The following is a 13456-nucleotide window of genomic DNA, read 5'->3' as shown; positions in this document are numbered from 1 at the left end:
TTATTTTTTTTTAAAACCGGCAGGTGCGTGTAGGGTCAATACGAAAGGGGCCCCCTGGAAGCGATATAGGGCAGACAGCAGGGGGAAATTACACTACTACAATAGAACAAGTCCACCCTACCCACATAGGAAGATGGCCCACAAGGAGTCCACGGATTTAAATACGCAACATTGAGCTCATCAACCAGCGACGGGCAGGCCACAGGATAGGTAAGACTCCAAATTATAAATGTACCAAATCTTTATTTTCTTTTTTGTAGTTTCTTCACACACATATCATTGATAAAGGTGATTGATAAAGTGATCCATAGGTTCATCAATTCATTTAAATAACACACAAATCAATAAATACATTTTACATAAAAACCCCACATCAACCTCTCATCATACAACCTCATACCCTCATCCAATCACACACAAGCATCCGCTTCAACATCAGGCACTTTATACACATTCCTCAACGCAATCCCCAGAGTGACACATGAGTAGGATCCTGCGGAGTCTTCTCAGCAAAATGCCGGAGAGTCCAGATCAATATGGCAGGACCCCCAAAAGTAACGCCAATGCGCGTTTCGGTGCTCGGCCCGATCTACGGCCGCACCTTCATCAGGGCTCTCACGCCGAGGGAGTGGGGAAAACACAGCACAATTGAAACACACCCGTGGCCAATCTGTTGTAAACAAAAAACAGTTTTTAGAATCTAATACTTCACAGAAATTTCTATTGCATTCTAGCTTCAGTTGATACATAAGCGATAAAACATCCAAACATTATTATTTTCCTAGAATTCAGAAGTCTGTCCCATGTTATGCAGATATCATCAGAAAGAGAGACATATATGGTTTATACATTCTATTCAGCTCTTTATCAATGACATCTTCTCTTCAATCACAGCCCCGCATGTGGTGAGCTCAACTGTTGCTGTTAAGTAATTTCAAAGTATACTCATGGTAATAACGCACAAAAAGGCACACACAGGAATCCCTAGATCAGCAATGTACATAACATTCTACCCGAAGGAGTCAGTTAATCACCATTCTCTCCACTCATATTTGAACGGTCATGTAATAGCGACAAACCCCATTAAAGAACATTTCTACCCTCCGTCGAGGGATGATATATTTCATCTATAGACAGGTCAACCCAATTTCTCTCAGCGATACTCCATCTTTTAAAACTGTGCTCAGGGTGTTTACCTGTGTCCCGGGTCTAAGTGTCAGTCTCACTAGCAGAGTTCTCAGTGGTCACCCCCAGGTGCCCAAAAGTATTGGAGCAGTGGCAAGCACCCATCCAGTTCGTATAGGTTTCTAATACACGAAAAATAGATTTGTATAAAAAACTTGAACTCAAGCCAGAGAATTGCCCTGCTATTCAGTAGTGCAACCCACTACAGTTGCCCCTTACCGAACTTACCCGATGTACTGATTTTTTAAGATAGATATCTTATTCGGGCCGAAAATACAGCGACTTCCTGCGCCGGGTGGCAAAAACGTACAAGCCTAGATAAAACAAAGACAAGGGTGTCAGAGACAATCGCCCTAGACTCAATTGGTGCTGAGTCAGTTCCAAAAGGCAGTACTAACATGGCTTTGTTTCACGGGCCATGTAGAGGCCTGATTAATTCTCTTTTTAGATATCGAGGCCGTTAAGGACGGCTCGACTCAGAAGGTGCGGTTCGCCGTAATGCCTCAGATGGGGGAGGCTACAATAGATAAAGACAAAGTCCACATACCGTTTATACAGAAAACGGTGTGTTAGAAAGATTCCAGGTACTCGGTTGGAGAAGTCAGCTGGGTTTTCCACGAGTGGGTGCAGATCCTCAGCGTTCTGGGGAAGATCGAGAATACAATGCACACGATAAAGTGCAAAGAAGCAACATAAAATTTCCTCAAAACAAATAAACCATGAATCTTCAAACAATTCACATATTAGTAGCTCTGTAGTCGACTCCTCCCTAGATTACAAAAAATAGCGTCTGGTAAAAATAATCATCATGACGCTTTATGGAGGAGGTTTAAGATTAGAGTCTTACGGAGACAGTTTCAAAGAGCGGCGAAAAATAAACGATCAAGATCTCATGCCACAGAGTCCCTATCACCTGATGTCGGATAGTACGGATTAGACTCTCCTCTCGTACCGAGCCCTCAAAAGTGGCCAGTGGGTTTCAACGGACGCCAACGTCAAGAATCTAAGCCGTTTTAAAGGGCCAAAGACACGCCCCTCACACATAACTGAGAGCACCTGGGGAATACGTTCTCGACATCCCCGGGCTCGCTACAAAACATGGGGCGGATCCGAGGACCGTTGCTCACTGACAGGCAAGGCATGCCGATCCGTTCTGTGACAGCAAAGATGATCAAACACAGTTCGTTACATATGGCAAGGCAGCAAGCAACGCAAACGGGGGGATATAAATTGCAATGCATATTTCCATAATCTCACAGAAGGAGTATCTACAAGCGATCAAATAACAGGGAGGATCTCAAACCTGTTCACAGAATCGCATTCTCCCAGGGGCACCAATCGTTCAGACCTGATTTAGCAGCATCCAGAAGGAAAAACCAGAATACCTCCCTTTTCTTCCTCACAGCAGTCACATCTTTTCCTGGGATGCTGCGGATTTTTTCGAGGACAGACCATTTCAAGTCAGTGTCACAATGGTTCGCCATGCTCCAATGGGCTACGAGTGGAGCCCCACTCTTCAGATTCCGGATATTGGATTTGTGCTCACCAATCCTGGTTCTGCACTCACGTCCAGTCTCTCCCACATAGGGGAGCCCACAGGGGCAAATAATAACATAGATGATGTTCGAGGTCCGGCAGTTGCTACTCAGTTTGATATTCCGATTGCCAATTTGCAGGGTGCTGCCGATCAGAACCTGAGGGCAGGTGTGGCAATTCCCACAACGGTGGTTTCCAACCACGAGGGGAAGGCCAAACACTCCCAGCTGTTTGGGTTCCCCAGTGGTCTCCACTGTCCCTTTCACCAAATGGTTGCGGAGATTTTTGTTGAGGCGAAATGCAAAGATGGGTCTAGGTATCTGATTTTCAGAGTCATTCACATTTAAGATATGCCAAAGAGAGTTGACTACTTGTCAAAGTTTATTATTCACTACAGAGTGTTTGGTGATGCATATTAGGCTTTCAGGATTCGTTCGATCTCGCTCTCGGAACATGCTGTCCCTGTTGAAATATCTCGCTCTCTTAAATGAGTCCCTGATAAGGCGCCGAGGGTATCCCCTTCGAGACAACTTCTCTTTCAAGATATCAGATTGAAGAAGGAAATCCCTCATTTGGGAGCAATTTCTCCTTATTCTGAGGAACTGACTAAAGGGAATAGAGTTGCGTTGGCTCCGCGGATGAAAACTTCCATACTCCAACAGCGTGTTCTTGGCAGTAGGTTTCGTGTATAATGAAACGTAGAGTACTCTATCCGCATGTCTCACCCACACGTCAAGAAACTCCACCTGCACACAGCTGGCATTGGCAGTACAATGAAGGTTCGGGTCAGCAGCGTTGACCCATGCGAAAAATTCGTCCAATGAAGCCTGGTCGCCGCTCCAGATGAAGAAAATGTCATCAATGAAGCGCGACCAGGCTCGGATGTTCTCGAAGAATGGCGCCATCTCGTTGTAGATGTTAATCTCTTCGAAATGGCCCATATAAAGGCATGCCACGCTGGGGGCACAAGAGGCTCCCATGCTGACTCCCTTGACTTGATGAAAGTCCTGTCCATTAAACTCAAAGTAATTTTCTCCAAGAACACTCCTCAGGAAGCTAACTATGATGGACGCGTTAGAGAGATTCACTTGCCTTGTCAAAATCTCCTCCACAACAGAAAGGGCTACTTCCTGGGGTATGTTGGAGTATAATGACTCCAGATCCATGGTTACCAACAACTCAGTGTTGGGATCAAAAGGAAGACTTTCAATTTTCGAAATGAAGTGACCTGTGTCCCTCACAAAAGATCGCAGTTCACTCACCAAGGGTTTCAGGAATTTATCGATATATTTCGATAAAGGTTCCGTAGATGCTCCAATTGTGGAAACAATGGGGCGCATCGGCGGGTCTTTACTGTCCTTGTGGACTTTAGGGAGCCCATAAATGATGGGCATTCTCGTAAAGGATGGAGTTAGGTATTCAGCCTCTTTGGTACAGATGAAACCCCCATCGACAGCCGCCGTCACTAGGTGGAGGATGCGTTGTTTGAGAGCCTCCTCAGGATTTCTCAAGATTCGTCGATAGTGAGCATCCGAGGATAAGAGAGAGTTCATCTTCTCAATGTATTTGGAGGTTTTAAATACTACAATTCCCCCGCCTTTGTCGCAAGGCTTAATGGTGAGTTTGGGGCTGTCACCTAGTTCTCTCAAGGCCGTATTCTCCTCGCCAGAAAGATTGTTGGCGGGCTGCGGGACAAATTTCAACACTTTACTCAATTTATTGATTACTGCTTTCTCAAACACCCCTACCTCAGGTCCTATTACATCAAGGCTAGGAGTGAAATTAGAAGGAGGCTTTAAACCGGAGGTAGGAACAAATGACAGACCATGGGATAAAAGAGCCATAGACTCGGCCGAGATATCAGTTCCAGATAGGTTGAATACTGGGATATTGCTCACCTTCTCCAGTATTGGGTATTCCTGGTCTGGATATACCTCTGAGGACGGCCCTGGCCCTGATTGAATTGTGGCACTTGAGGTGTCCGATTCCTTAGTCTCTGGTTGCCCCGCGGTTGGATAAAAAATGGTCCTGGCCATTCGGTCTCTCAAAGTGATCTGGGCGTTGTTGAAAGCCACCATTGTACTGGGGATCCTGGTAGGGACCACTCTCCCCCTCCGAGTCTGTCGTATCGGAGAAGGTCTGTACTCTCCTGTTGTTCCCTCTGAAGTTAGTCTGATACCTGCCTCCATTATCCGCGTTAGTATAGAATTGGGAGGTTAAATAAGGGTAGGCCTTCTCCTGAGAGAATAATCATACATCCTTTCTAAATTTGGCCTCCCCTATGTGGGAGAGACTGGACGTGAGTGCAGAACCAGGATTGGTGAGCACAAATCCAATATCCGGAATCTGAAGAGTGGGGCTCCACTCGTAGCCCATTGGAGCATGGCGAAGCATTGTGACACTGACTTGAAATGGTCTGTCCTCGAAAAAATCCGCAGCATCCCAGGAAAAATGTGACCGCTGTGAGGAAGAAAAGGGAGGTATTTTGGATTTTCCTTCTGGGTGCTGCTTAATCAGGTCTGAACGATTGGTGCCCCTGGGAGAATGCGATTCTGTGAACAGGTTTGAGATCCTCCCTGTTATTTGATCGCTTGTAGATACTCCTGTCAGATTTTGGAAAATGCATTGCAATTTATATCCCCCCGTTTGCGATGCTTGCTGCCTTGCCGAGTGTAACGAACTGTGTTTGATCATCCTTGCTGTCACAGAACGGATCGTCATGCCTTGCCTATCAGTGAGCAACGGTCCTCGGATCCGCCCCATGTTTTGTAGCGAGCCCGGGGATGTCGAGAACGTATTCCCCAGGTGCTCTCACTTATGTGTGAGGGGCGTGTCTTTGGCCCTTTAAAACGGCTTAGATTCTTGACGTCGGCGTCCGTTGAAACCCACTGGCCACTTTTGAGGGCTCGGTACGAGAGGAGAGTCTAATCCGTACTATACGACATCAGGTGAGAGGGACTCTGTGGCATGAGATCTTGATCGTTTATTTTTCGCCGCTCTTTGAAACTGTCTCCGTAAGACTCTAATCTTAAACCTCCTCTATATAGCATCATGACGATTAATTTAACCAGACGCTATTTTTCGTAATCTAGGGAGGAGTCGACTACAGAGCTACTAATATGTGAATTGTTTGAAGATTCATGGTTTATTGGTTTTGAGGAAGTTTGATGTTGCTTCTTTGCACTTTATCGTGTGGATTGTTTTCTCGATCTTCCCCAGAATGCTGAGGATCTGCACCCACTCGTGGAAAACCGAGCTGACTTCTCCAACCGAGTACCTGGAATCTTTCTAACACACCGTTTTCTGTATAAACGGTATGTGGACTTTGTCTTTATCTATTGTAGCCTCCCCCATCTGAGGCATTACGGCGAACCGCACCTTCTGAGTCGAGCCGTCCTTGACAAACTCGATATCTAAAAAGAGAATTAATCAGGCCTCTACATGGCCCGTGAAACAAAGCCATGTTAGTACTGCCTTTTGGAACTGACTCAGCGCCCATTGAGTCTAGGGCGATTGTCTCTAATACCCTTGTCTTTGTTTTATCTAGGCTTGTACGTTTTTGCTGCCAGGCGCAGGAAGTCGCTGTATTTTCGGCCCGAATAAGATATCTATCTTAAAAGATCAGTACATCGGGTAAGTTCGGTAAGGGGCAACTGTAGTGGGTTGCACTACTGAATAGCAGGGCAATTCTCTGGCTTGAGATCAAGTTTTTTATACAAATCTATTTTTCGTGTATTAGAAACCTATACGAACTGGATGGGTGCTTGCTACTGCTCCAATACTTTTGGGCACTTGGCGGCGACCACTGAGAACTCTGCTAGTGAGACTGACACTTAGACCCGGGACACAGGTAAACACCCTGAGCACAGTTTTAAAAGATGGAGCATCGCTGAGATCGCAGGGTTGACCTGTCTATAGATGAAATATATCATCCCTCGAGGGAGGGTAAAAATGTTCTTTAATGGGGTTTGCCGCTATTACATGACCATTCAAATATGAGTGGAGAGAATTGTGATTAACTGACTCCTTCGGGTAGAATGTTATGTACATTGCTGATCTAGGGATTCCTGTGTGTGCCTTTTTGTGCGTTATTACCATGAGTATACTTTGAAATTACTTAACTGCAACAGTTGAGCTCACCACATGCGAGGCTGTGATTGAAGAGAAGATGTCATTGATAAAGAGCTGAATAGAATGTATAAACCATATATGTCTCTCTTTCTGATGATATCTGCATAACATGGGACAGACTTCTGAATTCTAGGAAAATAATAATGTTTGGATGTTTTATCGCTTATGTATCAACTGAAGCTAGAATGCAATAGAAATTTCTGTGAAGTATTAGATTCTAAAAACTGTTTTTTGTTTACAACAGATTGGCCACGGCTGTGTTTCAATTGTGCTGTGTTTTCCCCACTCCCTCGGCGTGAGAGCCCTGATGAAGGTGCGGCCGTAGATCGGGCCGAGCACCGAAACGCGCGTTGGCGTTACTTTTGGGGGTCCTGCCATATCGATCTGGACTCTTCGGCATTTTGCTGAGAAGACTCCGCAGAATCCTACTTATGTGTCACTCTGGGGATTACGTTGAGGAATGTGTATAAAGTGCCTGATGTTGAAGCGGATGCTTGTGTGTGATTGGATGAGGGTATGAGGTTGTATGATGAGAGGTTGATGTGGGTTTTTTATGTAAAATGATTTATTGATTTGTGTGTTATTTAAATGAATTGATGAACCTATGGATCACTTTATCAATCACCTTTATCAATGATATGTGTGTGAAGAAACTACAAAAAAGAAAATAAAGATTTGGCACATTTATAATTTGGAGTCCTATCTATCCTGTGGCCTGCCCGTCGCTGGTTGGTGAGCTCAATGTTGCGTATTTAAATCTGTGGACTCCTTGTGGGCCATCTTCCTATATGGGTAGGGTGGACTTGTTCTAGTGTAGTAGGTGCGTGTAGGGTGCCTGGACTGTGCCATAAAAGCCCTGTCGTAAGGGCTACGTTGGTGAAACAGGAAGACAATTTCGGATGCGATTTTGCGAGCATAAGTCATCCATCCATAATCTTCACACTGGGGCACCGTTAGTCGCCCATTGGAAGGAATTCAAGCATTCTATTGAAGACCTTAAATGCCTTATTCTGGAACATGTCAACTGCCCTAAAGATGGAAATATTGATGCCCTTAGAGGCAAGAGGGAGGTGTTCTGGATTTTCACTCTCCAGACAGCTGTGACAGGTCTAAATGAATGTCTTCCGTGGGAAAATGCCATCATTTAATTAGCCAGTCATTTCTTATTTTTTCTTCTTTATTTATGGTCTTTACCTTCTGATCTTTTAAAGTCTGAACTTAATACTTTTATGTTTGCTGTGATATAATACTCTTTTGCGTTTTGGTATTATCCCTTTTTGATATTGAGTTGATGTTTATTCATTTTCTACTTGTTTTGGTGCATGATATTAAAAGGCTTACACCTTTCTTTATCAATATATTTTTATCTGGCTTCAGTCCACTCTTTAACTTTATCTCTGGTTAGCTGCCAGTGATGAAATAATGATTTGCGGTACTCCATCACCGCATTATTTCTCGTGGTTATTTGGTTCTTCTCTTTTTTGCAGTGCACACTTTTGCGGATTTGCCCAAGTCCGATCTCTATTGAATTCAGGCTATTTTTAGGGAAGTACTGTCGTCTTACCCTTTCTGCCTTAGTCGCTCCAGTCCACTTTTTATTATTACTATCTTTGGTTAGCTTTCAGTGCCGAAAAATGGCATGTGATATTTTTCACCGCGCTATCTTCTGTGGCGGTCTAGCTCTTCTTTCTAGCACACGTAGGTGCAACTCTTCCCGGTTTTGATTGGGCCAACGTAGTATTTAGGGTAGGGCGTTTTTTCCAAGATTTTCCCGGCCGACCGCGTTTGACGACGGTACCGTGATCCAGACGCCACGATGAGGAATCTCTAATACAGGTTAGCGGTGGTGAGGGGCTTTGGCATGATTTGGTTTCTAGCTATTCCCTTCACGTACAGACTTTTAACTCGATCATCTTTCTGTCTGTCTTTTTGCCTGTCCAGGATTTGTAATTACCCCGGCAGGAAGTCTGCGTCACTTTCTTAATTTCACTTACAAGGATTCGCCCTCTTGAAGTACATCCTTTAGTAAGCCTGTGCCCCCGGGGCCACGGGGGTGTGTGGGGGGGGGTCTTTTAGCTTGATTGTGTGACAAATGTGCACATTATATCCAAGCTTTTATACTCCTTGTGTGATGTGGGTTGGATCCCACCCATTGAGTGTTCTTGGTTTAATTCTCTTTTAGATTTTTGCCCTTAACCATTACGGAAATGTTTGGATCTTCTACATGTTTTTCTGCACCATATCCATTAGGAAATAGACCTTTTGGTCTCCCTCTCCAGTTTTCGGGCCTATATAGGTGAGCGATGGGTTTCCCCCCCCCCTTTTCCATTCTTCATTGGGTTTTTTTGGTAGTAAATTGTGTGAGAACAATCTCCTCATTTCTCCTTTATTCCTTTAGGAGTGTGTGTAGGGATTTTAAATTAGTGGTCCACAGTTAGAGTACATAGCCTAGATTATTTTCAGTGCGCGTAGTAAATATCAACTCATGGTTGCCATAGTCCCCCTTATTTTCTCATCGTTTTGGCTTTATCTATCCAGGACAATAGCCCCACATAGGATATCTTCTGTTGGGACCTCTATTGATTGAAGGAATCTCACCACTCTCGACCCCAGACTTTTGAGGGTTGTACTACTGTTGACACGTTTTCGGTTCTACTGGGCATATAAGGTGCAACAATAATGGTGACTGATGTCTGAGTCACTTTTATTTTTATTTTGTGTGGATGTGGTATGTTTCTTGTGATTGTCTTGCTCAATGGTTGACTGTCATTTTTAGTTTCTTTGATATATAGAAAAATATTGTATCTTCTTTTCGCCCACAGATATGCTTCGTCAGCCCTGATGTTCACATTGGTTCATATTTCAATATTATGATGACTGAATCCTGGGTCACTAATGGTCTATGAAACATAATATGTGCGCCCTGATGAAGGATTTCTATAAAATTGTTCTTGGTACTTTCCAAAAAGCGCGTCAGTGCTTTTTTTCTGTGTTTGCTACAGTGGTCTATTGTTTTATTGATTGTTGCTTGTATTGTCTTATGTCTTTGAATGTAATTTTGGACTTTGTGTCCGTTTTTTTATGTGATTATTTCTTGGCTGCTGAACCTTATTCATGTGAACTTTTATCTACATATTTTTGAATACTGTTATTTATGGGTTGCCTTCCTGTTCTCATATGTCTAATGGAATACTATGGGGTACCTAAATGAGACTAAGTCACTGTGATGATTTATACAAATGGATTAATGTAAGTGATCTGTTCTATATTTAGCTCACCTTGTTCCCAAAAAAAGAGAATAATATAACAAAAAATAAAATGAAAAATAAATAATGAAACATAAGTGAGCGGTTCTGTGGGTGTAATATTCTACATTTTGGAACTTTTGTCCTTCTCTTATATATATTGGGGGCACCCTTTTCATGTTGTTTAGTGCGTGTAGGGTGCCTGGACTGTGCCATAAAATAAATAAAATAAAACAGAGTTTTTTTAATAATTAGTCTCCGGGGGTCAAATACCGGGGGCAAAATTATAAAGTTTTATGTGGGGCCCATATAAAAATCCCCCGGGTCTACATGAGTCGTCCGAACCACCAGGACGGGCCATCACAGCGCTTGCGATGGGAGCAACTCTAAAATGGCAGAGAGCACGTGCGCCCCGGCTTTTTTATAGGTGGGATCACCTGTGTAGTGACGCATGTGCTGGATGGGTGTGGTGTGGGTGTATACCAATAATCAAATGGGGAAGGATCACTTGTCCTGCATGAACCAGGGTATGCAGGAAGCGGAATAACTGTCTCCAATAAAAAACCCTCATGCACGTGTTTGGGAAGTGTGGTTAGCGGTATATCTTGGTTCTCCGCTCTTCATACACGTGTGTGTATAATCATAGGGTTAGTTTGTTAGTATGCAGCCTCCACCAGGAGGATCTTACCCTTGGTTGATAGCAGTAGTGACCCAGTGATGTGGACAGTGATTAATATAAAATATACCTGGATAACCAGAAAAATAATTTTATTGAATCTGGGTTCAGGTAACTCCCAAAAAGGGGGAATGCTCTATATAGTGCGTACTATTGAAAAAATTAGGTTTTTCAGGACGTACCAGCATTAAAGTATCAATAAAAAATGGCCGACATGTTTCAGCCCCATACGCCGGGATTCGGACTTGGGGGCTTTCTTCAGGACCAATAGTGGTATGTGAAAGTGATAATACTTGACTAAATTTAGCAAGCAAGTGTGTAAAAACAAGGAAAATTGAACCTGTTTTCAGCTTCGAGGTAGCAATGTACTTGTGAATCAAAAAAAATTACAAACATATACAGACAAGACAAGGGAAAGTGGTAAAGGAGACTCTCGAGACCCTGTACAGCGGATTTAGCGCTGCAGAGGGCGAGGCTGGGCTTGATTGAACCGCCGCCTTCCTCGCGGTGCATAGGCCACGCCCACTTTTTTAGGCCACGCCCCCCCCGCTCGCCAGCATACTTAAAGCGCTGATCACAAGCGCTGCTGGTCTTCACTAATCTCCTGAGGCACAGCCGGGAGCCACGCTATTACTGCTCTTTTTAAAACTGAATTGTGTACTATTCTTTTAATCTTTGTTATTTGCCTGACTCTCGAGACCCTGTACAGCGGATTTAGCGCTGCAGAGGGCGAGGCTGGGCTTGATTGAACCGCCGCCTTCCTCGTGGTGCATAGGCCACGCCCACTTTTTTAGGCCACGCCCCTTCCCTCTCCAATCCTCTACAAGCATATAGGATGTGTCCATACCGGAAGCGCAGCGGACGAGCGCAGCGGGCGCGCCGTCTGCGCGCCGAAGGCGCGCCTAAGGCAAGCCCGTCTGCGCCCGTCTGCGGCCGGACGGGGCCCGGGCCATGTCACTCTGCCCAAACTACTACCCTCACTCCCAGGGACTTGATTGCCCTACACTCAATGAGGTCACTGGACACCACCAGCTCCACATGCCTGCAACAACTAGGTATTTATCAACCTCGGAGTACTTTCCCTGAGCTACAGTCCCTCCCGTCCCTACTCACGTCCAAACCCCCAGCTCCTCCTCCTCCTCCTAAACCCTCACTTGCCCAGGCACCCACCAATATGGAATTAACGGTTATTTACCTTAATACTCGTTCACTTGTCAGACACCAACTTGACATCTTCCACCTCCTAGACTCGGACCGACCCGATATTCTTCTCCTAACCAAGACTTGGCTGACTGAGGATTCCTCCCCCGACATCCTAGCAGCCACCCCTCCAGGGTATTATATACTTCATGCCAATAGGCTTGCCGGCAAACTAGGAGGCGGTGTAGCCGCCATTATCAATCTCTCCCTCAGGTTCACTTCCCTCTCCCTTCTCAACATCCCTCAGGTGGACTGTCTGGGAATTAGACTCGAATCTTCTGTTTCCCCTCTTACCTGCGTTCTGGTTTACCGTCCCCCACAATCTATGCCCAATTTCTACTCGAACTTTGGTGACCTGCTCTCTCAGCTCACCATCAACAATTCTAAACTCCTAGTTCTGGGTGACTTCAATTACTGGCCGGCAGATACCCATGAAAGCCCCCAATCCCTGGCTTTCACCGATCTTTTAATTGGGCTCAACGGTATCCAACACATCCATCTACCCACCCACTCCAAGGGACACACCCTTGACCAGGTGTGGACCTATAACCTTGAAATCAAGTCGCTCACGATCTCACCCTGCCACTGGTCCGACCACCATTTAATTTCCTTTCTCCTCCTGGTTCCTCCCCCGCCCCGCGCAGCCGAGGTCCTAGCCTCCAAGCTCGCAATTGGAACAAAGCAGACCTTGACTTATTCCTCACCTCTTTATCATCCTCGGCTTTGGTTACTCTAGGCCCCATCGACTCTCAAGAAGCTGCACTAGTCGACTGGCTAGAACAGGCCAGCGACAAGGTTGCTCCCCTTAAACTAATAAGATCCAAGCGCCCCCACGACGCACATCGATGGTTTTCTGATAGTCTTAAAACCTTAAAACTAGGTCTCCGCCAGGCCGAGCGCCGCTGGCGCAGAAACTACGACCCTGTAAAGAAACAACTCTTTCTAAAATCATTGGGAGAATACAAATTAGCCATATCAGCTGCAAAAACTACTTACTTTTCCACCAAAATCCTTAACTCTGCGCAGAAATCTAAAGACATTTTTGCAATCGTTGACGAGCTCTCACACCCGGATAGGGTAACTCTCAAACCCCTTCCGTCTCAAGCACTCTGTGACTCCCTCAACTGCTTCTTTATAGAAAAAATTATCAAAATCAAAAATAGCATCTCCTCCACTCCCCCGGCTGCACCCTCCACTGAGGCTGCACCCTCTGTCAACCCTCAATCTCTGACTCAGTTCCCCCCGATATCAGAAGAAGTCCTCATCAGTCTGCTTAATAAAGTCTCCTCTGGTTCCCCCACAGACTGCTGCCCCCCCGCGATTCTCCAGGCTGCCTTCTCAGCCTGCCCCACCCCTCCACTGGCCCTCCTGAACAACTCCCTTCGGCTCGGCGAGGTTCCCAGTCTGTTTAAGAACGCGGAAGTAGTACCCATCTTGAAGAAACCCTGCGCCGATCCCACAATCATGGCCAACTTCCGTCCCA

This window comes from Lissotriton helveticus, chromosome 6, assembly GCF_964261635.1.
Source record: "Lissotriton helveticus chromosome 6, aLisHel1.1, whole genome shotgun sequence".
NCBI lineage: Eukaryota > Metazoa > Chordata > Amphibia > Caudata > Salamandridae > Lissotriton > Lissotriton helveticus.
This window is presented reverse-complemented; position numbering follows the sequence as displayed.